The sequence below is a fragment of the Biomphalaria glabrata genome, chromosome 3 (genome assembly GCF_947242115.1).
Source record: "Biomphalaria glabrata chromosome 3, xgBioGlab47.1, whole genome shotgun sequence".
Lineage (NCBI taxonomy): Eukaryota > Metazoa > Mollusca > Gastropoda > Planorbidae > Biomphalaria > Biomphalaria glabrata.
Window position 1 is genome coordinate 31,599,049 of NC_074713.1, and position 22,870 is coordinate 31,621,918.

The following is a 22,870-nucleotide window of genomic DNA, read 5'->3' on the forward strand; positions in this document are numbered from 1 at the left end:
CTGTCACTAAGTGTTCGACTCCCAGTTTGGCATGGGATTTTCTTGTTTGAGACCCGATCTGTGTAACTGACTCCCAAACTCCGTCTCAGCCATTTTTGTTGAGCCACATTTAGTCATTTCTCAATTTTGACAGAGACTTCCATGTCTCACATGCATATGTTGCAGTTGGGATGACGATTGTGTTGAGAAGGTGTTTTTTGTCTCGAGTCCAATGGCTTGGCTTGTCCAAATAGGCTGCAGCCTTTTGAAAATGCTCCCTGCCTTTCCTAATCGGCATCCTCATCATTTGTTATGATGCTGCCAAGGTAAATGAACTTGTCAAATTCTTCAAGCTTTAACTCGCCAAGTCTGACGGGGGCACCCTTTGCCTTGTATCCCACTCGCAAAATTTTAGTCTTATCCAAGTGTATGCGGAGGCCAATTTTGGGTGCCTCTCTATCTAGGCACTCCGTCACTTCTTGTATGCTTTTATTTGTAGTCCCGAGTAGGGCAACGTCATCGGCAAAGTCCAAGTCCGTCATTCGGTTTTGTTCACGCCATGGAATATTAAAGGCAGTCTGGTTCATTGCTCTTCTCATTATGTAGTCGATGGCTAGGAGGAAGAGGAAGGTAGATAAGATGCACCCCTGTCTCACACCTGTCTCAATGCTAAAAAACTAGGTTGTTCCTTCTTCTGTTTTAATGCAGCAACTAGACTGACTGTATAGGTGTCGTAGGATCTGGACGAATTTTTCTGGGATGCCGTATTTTCTAATTATTTTCCATAGAGATTCCAGAGAGCTTGCACAATCCAATTCTACTATTCTAGTTCTGCTACATAAGACACTGTGCACACGAACGTCTATTGATTTATTCTACTCTTTAGTGACTACAAAGACGCATAGAGTGATAGAAATAACCTAATTTAATAGTCATTTAATTTTAAGCCTAATTTAAAGTATAAAGTAAATCTATCATCTTATACTGTCTACGCACGTGCTTCAGATAACTTACAATCATATAGCCCACATAGATTTAATACGCTAAAACATCATTAGAACTAACTCTAAAAATGACTGCTCTACAGAAGTTGATAGAGACATAAAACGTAATATGCTGAAGTAGTCACAGAAAAACCAGGCTCCATGGATAGTATTAGACACAAAATAGAATGAAACAAAGAAATAGCTACAAAGTCAAGCCTACAGGGAAGGCGTATGAAGTAAGAAAAGAGAGAGGTGTGACAGCAGCCCATATGCCTCACCAATGTGACAGCAGCCCATATGCCTCACCAATGTGACAGCAGCCCATATGCCTCACCAATGTGACAGCAGCCCATATGCCTCACCAATGTGACAGCAGCCCATATGCCTCACCAATGTGACAGCAGCCCATATGCCTCACCAATGGTCATAGTTAAAAAAAGAAAGAGGAGTAAGACTATGTTGTGATTACAAGGAACTAAATGATTGTGGTGGACGCTAAACCTCTACCAGACAGTATACTCAATATGTTAAGTAAGGCCTCTATATTCACAACTATGGATTTGAACAAAGGTTTCTGGCAAATCAGAATGTATGAAGCCTCCAAAATGTACAATGCCTTCAAATATAATCTACCTAATTTAGAAGAAATCCTTGTTTGGAACGTCGTTTGGTTTAGTAAGCATTCATGGCAAAACTTCTGGCGGATATAACTAATGTAGATGACATCTGTATCTATACTACGACATAGGAAGAACATTACAGAACATTGGAAGAGATATTGGCAAACTTGAAAACACACAATACGAGAATCGCTCCAAGAAAGTTAAACATGGGCTAATGTGAAATTGAGTTTTAGGCTTCTGTATCAATCACAATAACATAACACCAACTATGGCAAATATCATTAAAATTAAAACCATTAAAGAACCAAAAAAACAAAAAGATATTAAAGCATTGAATATATTTATGCAACTTTTATTGAAGATTTATACCTAAATATGCTGAAAGTATTCAACCTCTAGTAGAGTTTACTAAAAAGAAGTACAACAATAAAAAAAAAAAAAAAGTAGTTGATCAGTTCATTGCAGACACAATCCTATACGCAAATTCAATGAGAGACAAGAATTGTCTGGTCTTGATATTAACACTTCTTTTACATTGTACACTGTCTACTACAACAATCTGATCTGTTTAAAGCCAGTTATTTATATAAGTAGAGCATTGTCAGAAACAGAGAAGAGATACTCAATAATAAACAAGATTACAAAGATAGTTTGTGTTATCACACAAACTCAGAGGCGGCCCCCGTCGGAGTTGGATCCCTGTAGGATCCGCCTATTCGCAGGGAATAGTTAAGACGTGATTTAATTTTGATGGTCAAAGATTCATTGGTCGTTGTAAAAAAAAATGTGTTGTTTTTTTTTATGTTTTACATGTTTCGGATGTTCTTCTAAGTTAAAAATAATTAATTTTTCGCTGGGCCACGGAGGATGGCAGCGAGCAGTGTATGAATCCTGCCTGGTCGTGATGTTTGTCTACTAGACTGTCGTTCGGATTTATGGATGGTCCCTAGTTCAAACCCTGCCCGTTCCCATCCCCCGTCGTCCTGCGGGAGGTTTGGACTAGAAATTAAACTATCCTCTGAAGGAATATCCGAAACTTGTAAAACAAAGAAACAAATAACCCTGGAACGTCGAGATAATCAGTTCAGAATGCTAACCACACGACCAGGCATTGCTCTTAACTTAATAACAAACTGGTTACAAACTTATAGCCTGACGATTTTAGATAATCTTTCAGCATTGATTTGTAGGGATGTAGATCTACTTAAACTTAACTTCTGATTTAGCACTCTTAAGGTCTATATATACTAGATCTAGATCTAAAATATAAATTTGAAAAAATGTAGATGTAATTTAGATTAGATTGATGTAAAAAAAAAAGCCTAGATAATCTATCAATAGACTAAATGCAACATTAAATTTAAAAATAGTAGATTAGTTAGAGTATTTTATAACATTGCAATATTGATCTAGACGTTTGGAAATCAAAATCTACACCTTAAGTCTAGATTTAGATCTAGAAATTGAAATTCCAGATCTTGATCTAGTTAATATAATTCTTAACTAGACCTAGAAATTCTAGATTTTGATCTAGTCAATATAATTCTTAACTAGACCTAGAAATTCTAGATCTAGAATCTATAATGATTTTAATTAGAATATAAATCTAGATTTATTGTAAAAAAAAATAGATTAAGTGTTAAAAATCATCTAGATTTAGTTTAAAAAGTCTAGATCTAGTGGAAGAAATATAGAGTAGAACAAATTCTTAAGCCTACGTCACACGACCTAGTTAGACCATGGAACTATATTAAAGGAACAACGACTTCAAAAATGGTCTGCGCATCCTGCACTATATAAAAATACTACTGAGAGAAAGAAGCATTTTACGACTCGAACGCGCGCGATTTACCCGTGTTGATTAAAAATGTTTTTTAGCTCTTTATAAACAAATTCTAAAAAAATTAATCCATTTTCAGACAAGCTGTTATGGTAGATATATTTTTGTAGACTAAGAGATCATCACAAAATTATTTTATTTTTGATCATCCTACTCATAATTATATATTCTCAGGGATTCCAAAGTTTTTGTTTTTTTCTACTTGATCTGATGCTGTTTTATATGCTACTTGCAGATGAGCTTACCGTTCCGCATTAAGCGGAACCGTCCTGCTGAAACATAAAAAAAATAATTAAAACTCACATGCTACGGCCTTCCTCATTGGCACTTTTATTTTGTTCCGCGAAGTCCTAATTCCGACAAAATAAATCGTCATTATTTTTTTTAATGCAAAAAGAAAATATTGATTACAAAATGTCTTTATTGTTTACATTTCGTCCTATTGTGGCCCACATTTGGTTAAGCGCTAATGCTTCGTTTATTCAATGACAAAGGTCCTTTATAATCATGTCAAAACATTTTTCCGACACGTCTCTAACACATTGATTCATAAGAAAAGAATAGATTTTAATAAGGACAAGGATTTTATAATATGTCTAAATTCTAGTACGGACTTATTTGAAAACTTTGTCTTGAATGTAGATACATATATTTTGCCTATTTGATCTTCAGGTCTAGATCTAGATTCAAGTCGTAGTCTTGATTTAAATCTTGATCTAGATCTATCTATACATTTAAATCTATTCTAGATCAGATTTACATCTAAATCTACACGAGATCCAGTAACTAGTAGATTTCGGCTGAATCTAGATTTTAGATTATTATCTAGATCTAGATTATACTTAAAAAATAATCTAGAGTAGATCTAGAGTCCTAAAGTGTCTCTTTTTCTCTTTCTCTCTCTATCTGATAGATAATCTATATATAGACAGAGGTAGATATTTATTCTATATCTAGAGTAGTAGATCTTGTAGTACTACAGGCTAAGTTAAGACAGTTAATAAGGTCTAAAATCTATTTGAATTAGAATATTTAGGCCTACTAAGAGGCTAAAGCTTAGATTAAAATATATTTTAAATATGGGCCAGCACCAAATGGGCCGGTCTGGTCACGACCAAAGAATTTTTTTTAATGCAGACAACTTAAATATAAAATTGACAGCATATAAATGCCCGAACACGTATTTATTTATTTTCTTTTTTACAATTAATTTTAGAGCCTACAATAGATCAAATATATGATGCTACTTAAAACGATGTTAATAAAGTACTATTAATCTGGGTCAGGGGCGGACTGGCTATATGTGCAAACGGGCAAATGTCCATGGGCCAGCACCAAATGGGCCGGTCTGGTCACGCATTCAGTCATGCATATATAACCAATGACTTAAATTCTGCCAAGTCAATGATTTTCCTGGCTAGCTCAGACAACCCATTCCATGCTCTAATAGCACTAGGGAAAAAGGAGCATTTGTACAAATTTGTCCTAGCATATGAACGAGGAATGTGCCTTTATCTTTGTGTCTTTCTGAGTATTTATTAAATTGTGTTTTTGAATTAGAAGATTATGGTTCAGTGTTTTATGTATAATTGCTAGTTTACTTTTGAGTCTTCTGTTCTGAAGGCTTTCTAAATTTAGTGATTTTACTAAAGGTGTTACTCTAGTCAAATGTGAATATTCGTTTGTAATGAATCTCACTGCTCTATTTTGTGTCTGTTCCAGTTTTTTAATGTTTTCTTGAGTTGAGGGGTCCCAAACAGAGGATGCATATTCTATTATTGCCATAGCCTTATGGAGAGATTTTTATACCATACTTTGGTGTTAAGAAGTTGTTTTTCTTACAAATCCAGAACATAATATTAAGATAAAATTAGATTTTGAAACGTTTAATTAAGAAAATTAATTGTAGTATAAGATTTAAAATAAATAGAGTTAAAATGTTTTTCATAAAAATCCGGAACAACCAATTTTGTAAATGAGAAGAAGATTATTTGTTTTATTTGTTAGAAGAGGGATTTCAAACAATTATTTGGCGTTAGTGGATTTTTCTAATAAAATTCGGAACAATTTTGGCGACGATTTGTAAGATTATTAATGTTATGTAGGTTGATTTCTTTTTTAAAACTAAATACGGAACATTCTTTACCGATTAAAAAAACCTTTTCTATGTTTCAGCAAGAAAACTAAATGTAAAATAAGTCTAACAAACCTAAAAGTGATTTTCAATAATCGTTTCTAGTAAATTACTTTCTTATTTTAAAATCCTGAACAACCTATTGTCGATACTTTTGGGGAAAAAAGTCATTTGACATACATTTGTTTTATGTTTAAAATACGGAACGATTTGATATCGATAATTAAACTTTAGTAACGTATTGTCCAAGAATATAAGTGTAATGTAAGTCAGGTATGTGATTGTAAACAATCATGTCACATAATTTATTTTTATATAATAATTTCAGCAACAACTTTATAGTTAATGAAATATAAGCCCGTATGGAGATTTTCATTTAGCATTTATATGCTATTTACATAAAAAAAACCGGAACAACATATGATTGATTAAGTGTTTTGCAACCTTTAAGCATGGAAATTAAATATAATATAAATTAGAAGAGCAAAAGACATTTGTTGACATTGATTTGTTTTCACAAAACAATCCGGAACAATCTATTATAGATAGTTAAATTTATAGAGATGTTTCTAAAGGAACATTAAAGATTAAATCAAATTTTCAATTGCTTTAAGTGTTGTTATTTTTAATCTAAACGTGACGGACAGACCGACCAACAGACAAAATGCACAAAAAATAAGAGGCTTTTATCCTGATGGGGCACTAAACAAAAAATCAATAAAATCTGCTTATTCGGAATATCTTAAGGAATTAATTTGGCACAGCATTATGTTTGTGAGATTACGCCACTGCACGAAAGTCGCTGCATAAATAGTCCATTTTAAAAAATTTGCGTGATATTTACATACAAATTGCATTATTAGCATTTATAAACAAACAGAAAAAACACTATTAGCTATTATTTATACTTGTTTTAAACATTTCTTGTACATTTTATAAATATATTTGACTTAGTGATACTGAAAATACACAGTGATTATTCATCTTTGTTAGCATATTGTAACATTGCCTCCCTTACATTTACGTAATTGTTTTAGAATTGGTGTATTTTTATGAAAAAATAGCTTGCATAATTAATTTTATAAATTAAACGGTTTGCTTTTAGAAAACCAAAAGTAGCCGTTGCACCTAAACTTTTCAAGCCGCATCGCATGGTGAAATAATATTTTTCATTTCTCTTCTAGTTTTCGAGATCTGAGTGTGACAGACGGACAGACGGACACTTTGCATAAACCTAATAGCGGCTTTTCCCCTTACGGGGCCTCTAAAAAAAGAAATGTTAGCAATAGTTTGGTCTCTAGTAAAATTAAAGAACTTCCTATTAAGAAGATTTTTTGTCATTAAATCTGATCACAAACCATTGTTATCTTCAAAAATAAGACAATTGAAAATGATAGAATAAATAGATGATAAATATTCTTGTCAGAATACACATTTGATATTCAGATCATTCCATGACATGAAAATGTTCTTGCTGATTTCTTATTTAACTCACTCTGTCTGTCTGTATGGTAAAAAGGTTTGTACACGTTATTTCTGCGACACCCAATCTCGGATCAAGCTGAAATTTTGCACAATTATTTCTTTGACCTGACAACACAAGAATCAATTTTAATAATTATTATTATAGCTTTTATATAGCGCTACTTTCATGCTTATAGCATGCTCAGAGCGCTTTTGGTCCAATCTCATTTGTGGACCGGTGGGGGGGGGGGGAGGGGGGAGGGGGTATCTAGGAGTTGGTTTTCCGTGCTGCCTTTAGGCGCTCTGTAAACACAACTCTGCCCGAGTCGGGTGTCGAACCTCGAGCCCCCTTCTAGGTAGCCAAGCCAAGCCAAGTTCAAGCGCACTTAGCCTCTCGACCACGCTTCCAATTAATGCAATGTTTTTCAGTCTCAGTCTCCATTTTACATTGTTACAAAGTGCATGTTTTACCCATAATGTAGAAATTTTCCATTATTTGATGTTCCGTACTAAAGCCATAGTTAATATACTAATTGTAACATTAAATGTCTAGACGTAACTATTTGAGAAGTTACACTGCAATTAAGATCCTACAAGCTAGTAATAGGCCAAAAGTTTTACCTAAAAGACGTGAGCTGTGATCAAACAAAAGCATTCGACACTTAGCAGAGAAGGACTCTGGAAGATCATGTCAAAGTATGGATGCCAACAAACATTCTTATCCATGGTGAGACTATTTCATGATGGCATGAAGGCTCGTGTCCAGGAAAGTGGAGAACCATCAGAGCCCTTCGAAGTATCAAACGGGGTAAAACAAGGCTGTGTTCTAGCACCCACACTGCTCAGTATCATTCTCTCCGCTATGCTGACAGATGCATTCACAAATAGAGAAAACAACGGGATAAAGATTTAATGGTGGCCTATTCAACCGGAGGCGGCGCAAAGCAAAATCAAAAATAAAATCAGCAGTACTCAGAGACCTGCTATTTGCTGACGATTGTACCCTAAATGCCTGCTCTAAAATGATCTGCAAAGAATCGTCAGTGACTTTGGCCTCACTATGAACACAAAAAACTGCTCTAGTCAAAGCATTAAGATAAATGGACAGGAAATAACTGGCAGTGGACAGATTCACTTACCTTGGCAGCACTGTCCAGAAACGGAAAGATCTATAATGAAATCGACCTGCGTATCGCTAGAGCCAGTGTTCCTATGGCAGACTGTCTAAAAATGTTTGGAATAGACGAGGTATCACCATAAACACTTTTTGCTATCTTGGCTCCATCATATCCAACGATGTTCTACTGGATAAAGACATTAACAAACAGGATAGCCAAAGCAATGGGCACCATGTCACGGCTGCAGAAAAGAGTGTGGGACAACATATTGCTGACTAACAATTCTAAAGCTTTACTCTACCGGACGTGTGTGATGAGCACTTTGCTATACGGAAGTGAAACAAGGTCAACCTACTCATGGCAGGAAAAAAAAGCTGAATGTCTTGCATCTCATTTGCTAAGGCGGATCTTGAAAATAAGGTGGCAAGATAAAATAAATAATGAGGAAGTGCTAGCAGGGTACCAGGACATCTGCTGTGTTATCAGCAGCAGACGCGTTGGCTGGCTTGGTCATGTTCATAGAATGCCAGTAGGTATATATAGTATATAGTAAAAGATATTTGCTAAATCTTTTTCTGAAGGAGAGGGCGTATGTCACATATCATTAGAAACTCATGTGACATATTATGACTTGCTAGTCACTTAGCATAAACCATGCATAGAGCAAGAGGAGAACTGCAATGTATTGGTTGTTGTTAATACGTCCTTGCAGGGTACGGAAGTATATTTCTAGGGGACTCTATCTGAACTTAGTTGAACATAGTGATGCTGAAGTTCATATCTTATTTCTAGGGGACTCTATCTGTACTTTGTTAGTAAAATGTTTTACATGTTTCGGATGTTCCTTCAGAGTTGAAGATAGTTTACTTCTTATTTCTAGGGGGCTATATCTGTATTTAGTTGAACATAGTGATGCTGAAGTCATATATAATTTCCATCATTTACGTATAGTTTGTCACTAGACTAGACACAGTTCTACACACTTGAAGTAGACACACCGGCAAGCTATTGATATTAATCTACACGTGCACGTAGACCCAGTTAACATACAAAACATGTCTTACATTCAGTGACACAGTTAACATACAAAACATGTCTTACATTCAGTGACCCAGTTAACATACAAAACATGTCTTACATTCAGTGACCCAGTTAACATACAAAACATGTCTTACATTCAGTGACCCAGTTAACATACAAAACATGTCTTACATTCAGTGACCCAGTTAACATACAAAACATGTCTTACATTCAGTGACCCAGTTAACATACAAAACATGTCTTACATTCAGTGTCTTACCTAGTTAACATACAAAACATGTCTTACATTCAGTGTCTTACCTAGTTAACATACAAAACATGTCTTACATTCAGTGACTTACCTAGTTAACATACAAAATATGTCTTACATTCAGTGACCAGTATGTCACAGTGTGTGTGTAGAAATAATTGATATTTGTAATCAAGTTCTCTGGCAAAAAAAAAATTGTTTTGGAGGGGTAGCATTACAAAGCTGGTCGTGCCTATCAGATAAAAATAAAAAAATTCAAGCGTTTTGAGAGGCGGAACGAAAAAAGTATGGGAGGGGGGCGAGGGGTACTCAGCATTACAAAAACTCTAAAAGGGGTACACATCGGTCAAAAGTTTGGGAAACACTGCACTACATGAACACACCTAGGAAACAAAGAGTGACCTATAGTGCACCGAGTTCTTATAAACATTTTATTTAAAGAATTAATTCCATGTGACGTAAAAGAAAAAAATACATGACGTCACACGGCCTATTATATAGTTAGACTATAAATGTCTTTATTAACACGAGAGAGATAGCTAACGAGGGTACATAGATATGGAGGAAACTGAGTTCTTATAGTATTTTTATTTAAAGATGTTGGACATATATATAAATAAATAAATAAATAAATAAATAAATATATATCAGGATAAAATCAGCATTTTATGTGCGTTTTGTCTGTCAGTTTGTCTGTCCAATCCTCTTCTTGATAAAGGGGCGAGGTGCCTGAGTGATTAAGCACTTGGCTTCCAAACCTGGGGTCCTGGGCTGGAATCTCGGGAAAGACTGGGATTTTGAATTTCGGGATTTTTAGGGTGCCGTTGAGTCCTCCCAACTCTAATGGGTACCTGACTTTAGTTGGGGAAAGTAAAGGCAGTTGGTTGTTGTCCGGGCCACATGACACCATGCTCGTTAACCGATAGGCTAAAGAAACAGATGCCATATAGATCGCAAGGTCTGAATGGGAAACTTTACTTGTAGAGTAGAACAATATCTTAAATGGTATATACTATTACATTGAATAAATAAAGACCACTGAAGATACCGATGATAAAATAGTTATCAAAGAACAATCTCGAAACAACGACCTGAATACCTACGTCTAGCCCCATTTACGTAGATACGTATAGCCCCATTTAAGGAATGTTTACGTCATTGCTAGTTTTCTCTTCAAGCTTCTTAAATCTTAGCCTGTCGATCCTTTTCTAAATAGTTCTAAATGACGTTTGTTTACTTTTATATTTCTCCAATGTTTTCCAGATGATTCCGTCTAGCCGTATACACTTGTTTCCCTGACACAAGATGTGATTTAAAATCTGGGTCATCTCTCTTCGCCGTCTACCGCGGTGACCTCTCTGCTTGGCTTGCACCGCGACCAGCTCTCTTTGTCTCTTCCAACTTATGTAGTCATAATCATAACAATACTTAGTTTATATATTTCGGACGAAGCGGTTTTTAGATGAGTTCACCATTCAAGCATGCAAAGATTACTTTGAAACTCCATGTCAGGTAGACTGCCTTCGGCTCTTGAAACTATAGGCCAGCAAAACTTGAAAAGTGAACAAGAGCTCCCTCTCACCGACCTGATGTTCTGTATGGCTTGGGGGGGGGGGGATCTTACTCGGGGTTTTAATCGTGTTTATTTTGACTCGTTCATTTCCAGTGACACGGTCACTCCGGACTCGTGGACTAGAGACGCGGCCGAAGGCCTCGTTCCCGGAAACTCTCGCCATTTTTCTTCTCTATACCAGGTTAACCGTGAGGGACACCCCATTTGTGTAACAGCCACTTGAAGAAAGGCGCCTGGATTGTGACAAGGTTGTGGGAGCTCTTTTACAAGCCCGTACAATGTAATGGGAATCCTCTCGCAACCCCTTAGGCACCCCTGCGGGAGTCTTGTTTTGAAACTCCATGCCTAACATTTTATTGGCTTCATAAAATAAATTAGAGAAAAAATACCAATCAATCTATACATGTTTCTAGGTTTTACATTTGTGTCAAGTAGTGTTACTTTAACAATGAGAATACGAAAAACATGCATATATGTGACCCTGCCGGACCAAGTAAAACAAAGGACGTTTGGGCCACGAGGCCTTCATCAGCTACAAAACAAACAAAAAATAAAAAACAATTAACACAAAATAGTCTTAAGTTAACTTATCTGTCCGATGTTGTTCTCTATCGAGGCAGAAAAGAAATGAGCTACGCTGGTGTAAAAGCGCGGGAAAACGGAAGGGGGCGGAGATGTCAGGCAAAGATGAATGGGGAAAGGGGGTACCGTAGTGTTAGTGCCCATCGTGTATTAAATAAAAGTGTGCTGGTTGTTGATCCCGTTAGGTTGGAGGGTGCCTGACATGTAAATAAGTTTGTTTTCTATCTGCAGACGGGTGTTTTTGTCGTTGCATTGTTGTATGGCAGTGACGAGGAGGTCGGTGGTACCCCTATGATGTGTGCTATTAAAATGGATAGAGACGGGCTTAGTAGCAAAGTTACGGATGTCTCTAAGGTGTTCTTGGAGTCGTGTTTTTAAGGTCCTGCCTGTGTTTCCAATATAAACCATCTGACACCTTGAGCATATTATAGCATATATGACTCCTCTACTATTACAGTTAAATTTGCCACTGATCTTGATGGTCATTTTAGGACAGGTGACGGTGGGGGTGGCGAGTGTGTGTTTGCAGGTCTGACAATTCCGTCGCTTACATGGCCAAGTGCCAGGTTCACTTGAAATGTTGTGGAGTTTAGTGTGTACTAATATGTCTTGTAGGTTTTGGTCTCGCCTGAATACTACAAGAGGTAGGGATGAAAAGACGTCGCGAGTATGTTCATCGGCTTGGAGAATGTTCAGGTTTTTGAGAAAGATGTTTTTTGCTTTCACATTGTGAGGGTGGTAGGTTAATATCAATTTGGGCCTCTCATCATTGCTAGATATCGTTTTTTTCTTGAAAGCTTGTTCTCTTTTAAGATTCTCCACTCGCGATAAGGCTTTGTCTAAAATAGCTTGAGGGTAGCCACGACGCAAGAAAAACTCTATCATTTCAGTTGCTTTTTCCGTGAAGTCATTGTCATCTTGGCAAAGGCGGCGGATACGTAGAAGTTGGGAGTAGGGGATAGAATCTTTACAGGATGGTGGATGGGATGACGAGTATAGAAGATAGCTATGGCTGTCAGTGTCTTTGTAATGGCAGGATGTAAACAGAGAATTTTGGGTTACGTTTATTTCTATGTCTAAGAAGTTCACTCTAGTTCTGGAAATGGTGTAAGTGAAACGAATGGCGGGATTGAAGTTGTTAGTGAACTCAATAAATTTGATAAGTTCATTCTCTGTCAGAGATGTTATGCCTAGCCCATCATCAATGTATCTTCTATAAAATTCGGGCATGGGGCCCGTGTAGGATGAACAAATGTTGAGTTCTAAAAAGCCCATAAATAGGCAAGCATAAGATGGACCGAATGCCGTACCCATAGCTACTCCGCTGATTTGGTCGAAAAATTGCCCATTAAACTCGAAGGAGTTGAGAGTTAGTACAAGCTCCGTGAGGCGAATTAGAATGTCAGTGGATATGGATTTGTGTTTGTTTTCTGGTATATCAAAAAAGTAACGGATGGCTTTAAGGCCGTCAGCATGTGGAATGGAAGTGTAAAGGGAGCTGACATCTAGGAGGAAGAGTAGGTATTCTTTGTCAGGTTGTAGTATGACTTTTGCTAGTGTTAACAGGGCGTGGTTGGTATCTTTAATGAATGTAGGTAACTTTTCGACTATAGGTTGAAAGATTGTGTCCAGAAAGCGGGAGATAAGTTCAGTGGGGCAGGAACAGGCGGAGACAATGGGTCTGCCGGGGTTGTTAAGTTTGTGAATCTTAGGTAAGAGGTAGAAATATGGTTTTCCTAAAAACTGGGAGTGAAAGAAAGAAGGACTGTGAGTGAAAGAAAGAAGGACTGGGAGGGAGAGAAAGAAGGACTGGCAGTGAGAGAAAGAAGGACTGGGAGGGAGAGAAAGAAGGACTGGGATTGAAAGAAAGAAGGACTGGGAGGGAGAGAAAGAAGGACTGGCAGTGAGAGAAAGAAGGACTGGCAGTGAAAGAAAGAAGGACAGGGAGTGAAAGAAAGAAAAACTGGGAGTGAAAGAAAGAAGGACTGTGAGTGAAAGAAAGAAGGACTGGGAGGGAGAGAAAGAAGGACTGGCAGTGAGAGAAAGAAGGACTGGGAGGGAGAGAAAGAAGGACTGGCAGTGAGAGAAAAAATGGACTGGCAGTGAGAGAAAGAAGGACTGGCATTGAGAGAAAGAAGGACTGGCAGTGAGAGAAAGAAGGACTGGCAGAGTGAGAAAGAAGGACTGGCAGTGAAAGAAAGAAGGACTGGCAGTGAGAGAAAGAGGAACTGGCAGTGAGAGAAAGAAGGACTGGGAGGGAGAGAAAGAAGGACTGGCAGTGAAAGAAAAAAGGACTGGCAGTGAGAGAAAGAAGAACTGGGAGGGAGAGAAAGAAGGACTGGCAGTGAGAGAAAGAAGGACTGGGAGTGAAAGAAAGAAGGACTGGGAGGGAGAGAAAGAAGGACTGGCAGTGAGAGAAAGAAGGACTGGCAGTGAAAGAAAGAAGGACTGGGAGGGAGAGAAAGAAGGACTGGCAGTGAGAGAAAGAAGGACTGGGAGTGAAAGAAAGAAGGACTGGGAGGGAGAGAAAGAAGGACTGGCAGTGAGAGAAAGAAGGACTGGCATTGAGAGAAAGAAGGACTGGCATTGAGAGAAAGAAGGACTGGCAGTGAGAGAAAGAAGGACTGGCAGTGAGAGAAAGAAGGACTGGCAGTGAGAGAAAGAAGGACTGGGAGTGAAAGAAAGAAGGACTGGGAGGGAGAGAAAGAAGGACTGGCAGTGAGAGAAAGAAGGACTGGCAGTGAGAGAAAGAAGGACTGGGAGGGAGAGAAAGAAGGACTGGCAGTGAAAGAAATAAGGACTGGGAGTGAAAGAAAGGAGGACTGGCAGTGAGAGAAAGAAGGACTGGGATTGAAAGAAAGAAGGACTGGGAGGGAGAGAAAGAAGGACTGGCAGTGAGAGAAAGAAGGACTGGGAGGGAGAGAAAGAAGGACTGGGATTGAGAGAAAGAAGGACTGGCAGTGAGAGAAAGAAAGACTGGCAGTGAGAGAAAGAAGGACTGGCAGTGAGAGAAAGAAGGACTGGGAGTGAAAGAAAGAAGGACTGGGAGGGAGAGAAAGAAGGACTGGGATTGAAAGAAAGAAGGACTGGGAGGGAGAGAAAGAAGGACTGGCAGTGAGAGAAAGAAGGACTGGCAGTGAAAGAAAGAAGGACAGGGAGTGAAAGAAAGAAAAACTGGGAGTGAAAGAAAGAAGGACTGTGAGGGAGAGAAAGAAGGACTGGCAGTGAGAGAAAGAAGGACTGGCAGTGAGAGAAAGAAGGACTGGCAGTGAGAGAAAGAAGGACTGGCAGTGAAAGAAAGAAGGACTGGCAGTGAGAGAAAGAAGGACTGGGAGTGAAAGAAAGTAGGACTGGCAGTGAGAGAAAGAAGGACTGGCAGTGAGAGAAAGAAGGACTGGGAGTGAAAGAAATAAGGACTGGCAGTGAGAGAAAGAAGGACTGGGAGTGAAAGAAAGAAGGACTGGGAGGGAGAGAAAGAAGGACTGGCAGTGAAAGAAAGAAGGACTGGGAGTGAAAGAAAGAAGGACTGGCAGTGAGAGAAAGAAGGACTGGCAGTGAGAGAATGAAGGACTGGGAGTGAAAGAAAGAAGGACTGGGAGTGAGAGAAAGAAGGACTGTGAGGGAGAGAAAGAAGGACTGGGAGTGAGAGAAAGAAGGGCTGGGAGTGAAAGAAAGAAGGACTGGGAGGGAGAGAAAGAAGGACTGGCAGTGAGAGAAAGAAGGACTGGCATTGAGAGAAAGAAGGACTGGCATTGAGAGAAAGAAGGACTGGCAGTGAGAGAAAGAAGGACTGGCAGTGAGAGAAAGAAGGACTGGCAGTGAGAGAAAGAAGGACTGGGAGTGAAAGAAAGAAGGACTGGGAGGGAGAGAAAGAAGGACTGGCAGTGAGAGAAAGAAGGACTGGCAGTGAGAGAAAGAAGGACTGGGAGGGAGAGAAAGAAGGACTGGCAGTGAAAGAAATAAGGACTGGGAGTGAAAGAAAGGAGGACTGGCAGTGAGAGAAAGAAGGACTGGGATTGAAAGAAAGAAGGACTGGGAGGGAGAGAAAGAAGGACTGGCAGTGAGAGAAAGAAGGACTGGGAGGGAGAGAAAGAAGGACTGGGATTGAGAGAAAGAAGGACTGGCAGTGAGAGAAAGAAAGACTGGCAGTGAGAGAAAGAAGGACTGGCAGTGAGAGAAAGAAGGACTGGGAGTGAAAGAAAGAAGGACTGGGAGGGAGAGAAAGAAGGACTGGCAGTGAGAGAAAGAAGGACTGGCAGTGAGAGAAAGAAGGACTGGGAGGGAGAGAAAGAAGGACTGGCAGTGAAAGAAATAAGGACTGGGAGTGAAAGAAAGGAGGACTGTCAGTGAGAGAAAGAAGGACTGGGATTGAAAGAAAGAAGGACTGGGAGGGAGAGAAAGAAGGACTGGCAGTGAGAGAAAGAAGGACTGGGAGGGAGAGAAAGAAGGACTGGGATTGAAAGAAAGAAGGACTGGGAGGGAGAGAAAGAAGGACTGGCAGTGAGAGAAAGAAGGACTGGGATTGAAAGAAAGAAGGACTGGGAGGGAGAGAAAGAAGGACTGGGAGTGAAAGAAAGGAGGACTGGGAGGGAGAGAAAGAAGGACTGGGAGGGAGAGAAAGAAGGACTGGCAGTGAGAGAAAGAAGGACTGGGATTGAAAGAAAGAAGGACTGGGAGGGAGAGAAAGAAGGACTGGCAGTGAGAGAAAGAAGGACTGGGATTGAAAGAAAGAAGGACTGGGAGGGAGAGAAAGAAGGACTGGCAGTGAGAGAAAGAAGGACTGGGATTGAAAGAAAGAAGGACTGGCAGTGAGAGAAAGAAGGACTGGGATTGAAAGAAAGAAGGACTGGGAGGGAGAGAAAGAAGGACTGGCAGTGAGAGAAAGAAGGACTGGCAGTGAAAGAAAGAAGGACAGGGAGTGAAAGAAAGAAAAACTGGGAGTGAAAGAAAGAAGGACTGTGAGGGAGAGAAAGAAGGACTGGCAGTGAGAGAAAGAAGGACTGGCAGTGAGAGAAAGAAGGACTGGCAGTGAGAGAAAGAAGGACTGGCAGTGAAAGAAAGAAGGACTGGCAGTGAGAGAAAGAAGGACTGGGAGTGAAAGAAAGTAGGACTGGCAGTGAGAGAAAGAAGGACTGGCAGTGAGAGAAAGAAGGACTGGGAGTGAAAGAAATAAGGACTGGCAGTGAGAGAAAGAAGGACTGGGAGTGAAAGAAAGAAGGACTGGGAGGGAGAGAAAGAAGGACTGGCAGTGAAAGAAAGAAGGACTGGGAGTGAAAGAAAGAAGGACTGGCAGTGAGAGAAAGAAGGACTGGCAGTGAAAGAAAGAAGGACTGGGAGTGAAAGAAAGAAGGACTGGGAGTGAAAGAAAGAAGGACTGGCAGTGAGAGAAAGAAGGACTGGCAGTGAAAGAAAGAAGGACTCGGAGTGAACGAAAGAAGGACTGGCAGTGAGAGAAAGAAGGACTGGCAGTGAGAGAAAGAAGGACTGGCAGTGAAAGAAAGAAGGACTGGCAGTGAGAGAATGAAGGACTGGGAGTGAAAGAAAGAAGGACTGGCAGTGAGAGAAAGAAGGACTGGCAGTGAGAGAAAGAAGGACTGGGAGTGAAAGAAAGAAGGACTGGCAGTGAGAGAAAGAAGGACTGGGAGTGAAAGAAAGAAGGACTGGGAGGGAGAGAAAGAAGGACTGGCAGTGAAAGAAAGAAGGACTGGGAGTGAAAGAAAGAAGGACTGGGAGTGAAAGAAAGAAGGACTGGGAGTGAAAGAAAGAAGGACTGGGAGTGAAAGAAAGAAGGACTGGGAGGGAGAGAAAGAAGGACTGGCATTGAAAGAAAGAAGGACTGGGAGTGAAAGAAAGAAGGACTGGGAGTGAAAGAAAGAAGGACTGGCAGTTAAAGAAAGAAGGACTGGGAGTGAAAGAAAGAAGGACTGGCAGTGAGAGAAAGAAGGACTGGCAGTGAGAGAAAGAAGGACTGGCAGTGAGAGAAAGAAGTACTGGCAGTGAAAGAAAGAAGGACTGGCAGTGAGAGAAAGAAGGACTGGCAGTGAGAGAAAGAAGGACTGGGAGTGAAAGAAAGAAGGACTGGGAGGGAGAGAAAGAAGGACTGGCAGTGAAAGAAAGAAGGACTGGCAGTGAGAGAAAGAAGGACTGGCAGTGAGAGAAAGAAGGACTGGGAGGGAGAGAAAGAAGGACTGGCAGTGAAAGAAATAAGGGCTGGCAGTGAAAGAAAGAAGGACTGGGAGGGAGAGAAAGAAGGACTGGGAGTGAAAGAAAGAAGGACTGGGAGTGAAAGAAAGAAGGACTGGCAGTGAGAGAAAGAAGGACTGGGAGGGAGAGAAAGAAGGCCTGGCAGTGAAAGAAAGAAGGACTGGGAGTGAAAGAAAGAAGGACTGGCAGTGAGAGAAAGAAGGACTGGGAGGGAGAGAAAGAAGGACTGGCAGTGAGAGATAGAAGGACTGGGAGGGAGAGAAAGAAGGACTGGCATTGAGAGAAAGTAGGACTGGGAGGGAGAGAAAGAAGGACTGGCAGTGAAAGAAATAAGGACTGGGAGTGAAAGAAAGAAGGACTGGCAGTGAGAGAAAGAAGGACTGGGAGGGAGAGAAAGAAGGACTGGGAGGGAGAGATAGAAGGACTGGGAGGGAGAGAAAGAAGGACTGGGAGTGAAAGAAAGAAGGACTGGCAGTGAAAGAAAGAAGGACTGGGAGGGAGAGAAAGAAGGACTGGGAGGGAGAGAAAGAAGGACTGGGAGTGAAAGAAAGAAGGACTGGGAGAGAGAAAGAAGGACTGGGAGGGAGAGAAAGAAGGACTGGGAGGGAGAGAAAGTAGGACTGGGAGTGAAAGAAAGAAGGACTGGGAGGGAGAGAAAGAAGGACTGGCAGTGAGAGAAAGAAGGACTGGCAGTGAAAGAAAGAAGGACTGGGAAGGAGAGAAAGAAGGACTGGGAGTGACAGAAAGAAGGACTGGGAGGGAGAGAAAGAAGGACTGGGAGGGAGAGAAAGTAGGACTGGGATGGAGAGAAAGTAGGACTGGGAGGGAGAGAAAGAAGGACTGGGAGGGAGCGAAAGAAGGACTGGGAGGGAGAGAAAGAAGGACTGGGAGGGAGAGAAAGTAGGACTGGGAGTGAAAGAAAGAAGGACTGGGAGGGAGAGAAAGAAGGACTGGAAGTGAAATAAAGAAGGACTGGGAGGGAGAGAAAGAAGGACTGGGAGTGAAAGAAAGAAGGACTGGTAGGGAGAGAAAGAAGGACTGGGAGGGAGAGAAAGAAGGACTGGGAGGGAGAGAAGAAGGACTGGGAGTGAAAGAAAGAAGGACTGGGAGAAAGAAGGACTGGCAGTGAGAGAAAGAAGGACTGGGAGGGAGAGAAAGAAGGACTGGGAGTGAAAGAAAGAAGGACTGGTAGGGAGAGAAAGAAGGACTGGGAGGGAGAGAAAGAAGGACTGGGAGGGAGAGAAAGAAGGACTGGGAGTGAAAGAAAGAAGGACTGGGAGTGAAAGAAAGAAGGACTGGGAGAAAGAAGGACTGGGAGAAAGAAGGACTGGGAGAGAGAGAAAGAAGGACTGGGAGGGAGAGAAAGAAGGACTGGCAGTGAAAGAAAGAAGGACTGGCAGTGAGAGAAAGAAGGACTGGCAGTGAGAGAAAGAAGGACTGGGAGGGAGAGAAAGAAGGACTGGCAGTGAAAGAAATAAGGGCTGGCAGTGAAAGAAAGAAGGACTGGGAGGGAGAGAAAGAAGGACTGGGAGTGAAAGAAAGAAGGACTGGGAGTGAAAGAAAGAAGGACTGGCAGTGAGAGAAAGAAGGACTGGGAGGGAGAGAAAGAAGGCATGGCAGTGAAAGAAAGAAGGACTGGGAGTGAAAGAAAGAAGGACTGGCAGTGAGAGAAAGAAGGACTGGGAGGGAGAGAAAGAAGGACTGGCAGTGAGAGATAGAAGGACTGGGAGGGAGAGAAAGAAGGACTGGCATTGAGAGAAAGTAGGACTGGGAGGGAGAGAAAGAAGGACTGGCAGTGAAAGAAATAAGGACTGGGAGTGAAAGAAAGAAGGACTGGCAGTGAGAGAAAGAAGGACTGGGAGGGAGAGAAAGAAGGACTGGGAGGGAGAGATAGAAGGACTGGGAGGGAGAGAAAGAAGGACTGGGAGTGAAAGAAAGAAGGACTGGCAGTGAAAGAAAGAAGGACTGGCAGTGAAAGAAAGAAGGACAGGGAGTGAAAGAAAGAAGGACTGGGAGTGAAAGAAAGAAGGACTGTGAGGGAGAGAAAGAAGGACTGGCAGTGAGAGAAAGAAGGACTGGCAGTGAGAGAAAGAAGGACTGGCAGTGAGAGAAAGAAGGACTGGCAGTGAAAGAAAGAAGGACTGGCAGTGAGAGAAAGAAGGACTGGGAGTGAAAGAAAGTAGGACTGGCAGTGAGAGAAAGAAGGACTGGCAGTGAGAGAAAGAAGGACAGGGAGTGAAAGAAAGAAGGACTGGGAGTGAAAGAAAGAAGGACTGTGAGGGAGAGAAAGAAGGACTGGCAGTGAGAGAAAGAAGGACTGGCAGTGAGAGAAAGAAGGACTGGCAGTGAGAGAAAGAAGGACTGGCAGTGAAAGAAAGAAGGACTGGCAGTGAGAGAAAGAAGGACTGGGAGTGAAAGAAAGTAGGACTGGCAGTGAGAGAAAGAAGGACTGGCAGTGAGAGAAAGAAGGACTGGGAGTGAAAGAAATAAGGACTGGCAGTGAGAGAAAGAAGGACTGGGAGTGAAAGAAAGAAGGACTGGGAGGGAGAGAAAGAAGGACTGGCAGTGAAAGAAAGGACTGGGAGTGAAAGAAAGAAGGACTGGCAGTGAGAGAAAGAAGGACTGGCAGTGAAAGAAAGAAGGACTGGGAGTGAAAGAAAGAAGGACTGGGAGTGAAAGAAAGAAGGACTGGCAGTGAGAGAAAGAAGGACTGGCAGTGAAAGAAAGAAGGACTCGGAGTGAAAGAAAGAAGGACTGGCAGTGAGAGAAAGAAGGACTGGCAGTGAGAGAAAGAAGGACTGGCAGTGAAAGAAAGAAGGACTGGCAGTGAGAGAATGAAGGACTGGGAGTGAAAGAAAGAAGGACTGGCAGTGAGAGAAAGAAGGACTGGCAGTGAGAGAAAGAAGGACTGGGAGTGAAAGAAAGAAGGACTGGCAGTGAGAGAAAGAAGGACTGGGAGTGAAAGAAAGAAGGACTGGGAGGGAGAGAAAGAAGGACTGGCAGTGAAAGAAAGAAGGACTGGGAGTGAAAGAAAGAAGGACTGGGAGTGAAAGAAAGAAGGACTGGGAGTGAAAGAAAGAAGGACTGGGAGTGAAAGAAAGAAGGACTGGGAGGGAGAGAAAGAAGGACTGGCATTGAAAGAAAGAAGGACTGGGAGTGAAAGAAAGAAGGACTGGGAGTGAAAGAAAGAAGGACTGGCAGTGAAAGAAAGAAGGACTGGCAGTGAGAGAAAGAAGGACTGGCAGTGAGAGAAAGAAGGACTGGCAGTGAGAGAAAGAAGTACTGGCAGTGAAAGAAAGAAGGACTGGCAGTGAGAGAAAGAAGGACTGGCAGTGAGAGAAAGAAGGACTGGGAGTGAAAGAAAGAAGGACTGGGAGGGAGAGAAAGAAGGACTGGCAGTGAAAGAAAGAAGGACTGGGAGTGAAAGAAAGAAGGACTGGCAGTGAGAGAAAGAAGGACTGGCAGTGAAAGAAAGAAGGACTGGGAGTGAAAGAAAGAAGGACTGGGAGTGAAAGAAAGAAGGACTGGCAGTGAGAGAAAGAAGGACTGGCAGTGAAAGAAAGAAGGACTCGGAGTGAAAGAAAGAAGGACTGGCAGTGAGAGAAAGAAGGACTGGCAGTGAGAGAAAGAAGGACTGGCAGTGAAAGAAAGAAGGACTGGCAGTGAGAGAATGAAGGACTGGGAGTGAAAGAAAGAAGGACTGGCAGTGAGAGAAAGAAGGACTGGCAGTGAGAGAAAGAAGGACTGGGAGTGAAAGAAAGAAGGACTGGCAGTGAGAGAAAGAAGGACTGGGAGTGAAAGAAAGAAGGACTGGGAGGGAGAGAAAGAAGGACTGGCAGTGAAAGAAAGAAGGACTGGGAGTGAAAGAAAGAAGGACTGGGAGTGAAAGAAAGAAGGACTGGGAGTGAAAGAAAGAAGGACTGGGAGTGAAAGAAAGAAGGACTGGGAGGGAGAGAAAGAAGGACTGGCATTGAAAGAAAGAAGGACTGGGAGTGAAAGAAAGAAGGACTGGGAGTGAAAGAAAGAAGGACTGGCAGTGAAAGAAAGAAGGACTGGGAGTGAAAGAAAGAAGGACTGGCAGTGAGAGAAAGAAGGACTGGCAGTGAGAGAAAGAAGGACTGGCAGTGAGAGAAAGAAGTACTGGCAGTGAAAGAAAGAAGGACTGGCAGTGAGAGAAAGAAGGACTGGCAGTGAGAGAAAGAAGGACTGGGAGTGAAAGAAAGAAGGACTGGGAGGGAGAGAAAGAAGGACTGGCAGTGAAAGAAAGAAGGACTGTCAGTGAGAGAAAGAAGGACTGGCAGTGAGAGAAAGAAGGACTGGGAGGGAGAGAAAGAAGGACTGGCAGTGAAAGAAATAAGGGCTGGCAGTGAAAGAAAGAAGGACTGGGAGGGAGAGAAAGAAGGACTGGGAGTGAAAGAAAGAAGGACTGGGAGTGAAAGAAAGAAGGACTGGCAGTGAGAGAAAGAAGGACTGGGAGGGAGAGAAAGAAGGCCTGGCAGTGAAAGAAAGAAGGACTGGGAGTGAAAGAAAGAAGGACTGGCAGTGAGAGAAAGAAGGACTGGGAGGGAGAGAAAGAAGGACTGGCAGTGAGAGATAGAAGGACTGGGAGGGAGAGAAAGAAGGACTGGCATTGAGAGAAAGTAGGACTGGGAGGGAGAGAAAGAAGGACTGGCAGTGAAAGAAATAAGGACTGGGAGTGAAAGAAAGAAGGACTGGCAGTGAGAGAAAGAAGGACTGGGAGGGAGAGAAAGAAGGACTGGGAGGGAGAGAAAGAAGGACTGGGAGTGAAAGAAAGAAGGACTGGCAGTGAAAGAAAGAAGGACTGGCAGTGAGAGAAAGAAGGACTGGCAGTGAAAGAAAGAAGGACTGGCAGTGAGAGAAAGAAGGACTGGGAGTGAAAGAAAGTAGGACTGGCAGTGAGAGAAAGAAGGACTGGCAGTGAGAGAAAGAAGGACTGGGAGTGAAAGAAAGAAGGACTGGCAGTGAAAGAAAGAAGGACTGGGAGTGAAAGAAAGAAGGACTGGCAGTGAGAGAAAGAAGGACTGGCAGTGAGAGAAAGAAGGACTGGCAGTGAGA

The 22,870-nt window shown here is 41.6% G+C and overlaps 1 protein-coding gene across 3 annotated transcripts in view; it reads right to left on the minus strand.

Moving 5' to 3' along the window:
* The window catches only part of LOC106073784 (muscarinic acetylcholine receptor M5-like), a 269,944-nt gene that overhangs the window by 105,097 nt on the left and 141,977 nt on the right, over window positions 1-22,870 (minus strand). The window contains exon 1 of one of the 3 annotated variants that reach the window (XM_056024543.1): window positions 8,166-8,444. The exons of the other annotated variants lie outside the window; for them this stretch is intronic. The gene's annotated coding sequence lies outside the window, so the exon portion shown is untranslated. Of the gene's footprint in view, window positions 1-8,165; window positions 8,445-22,870 lie in introns of those variants that run through there. 3 annotated transcript variants of the gene reach the window in all.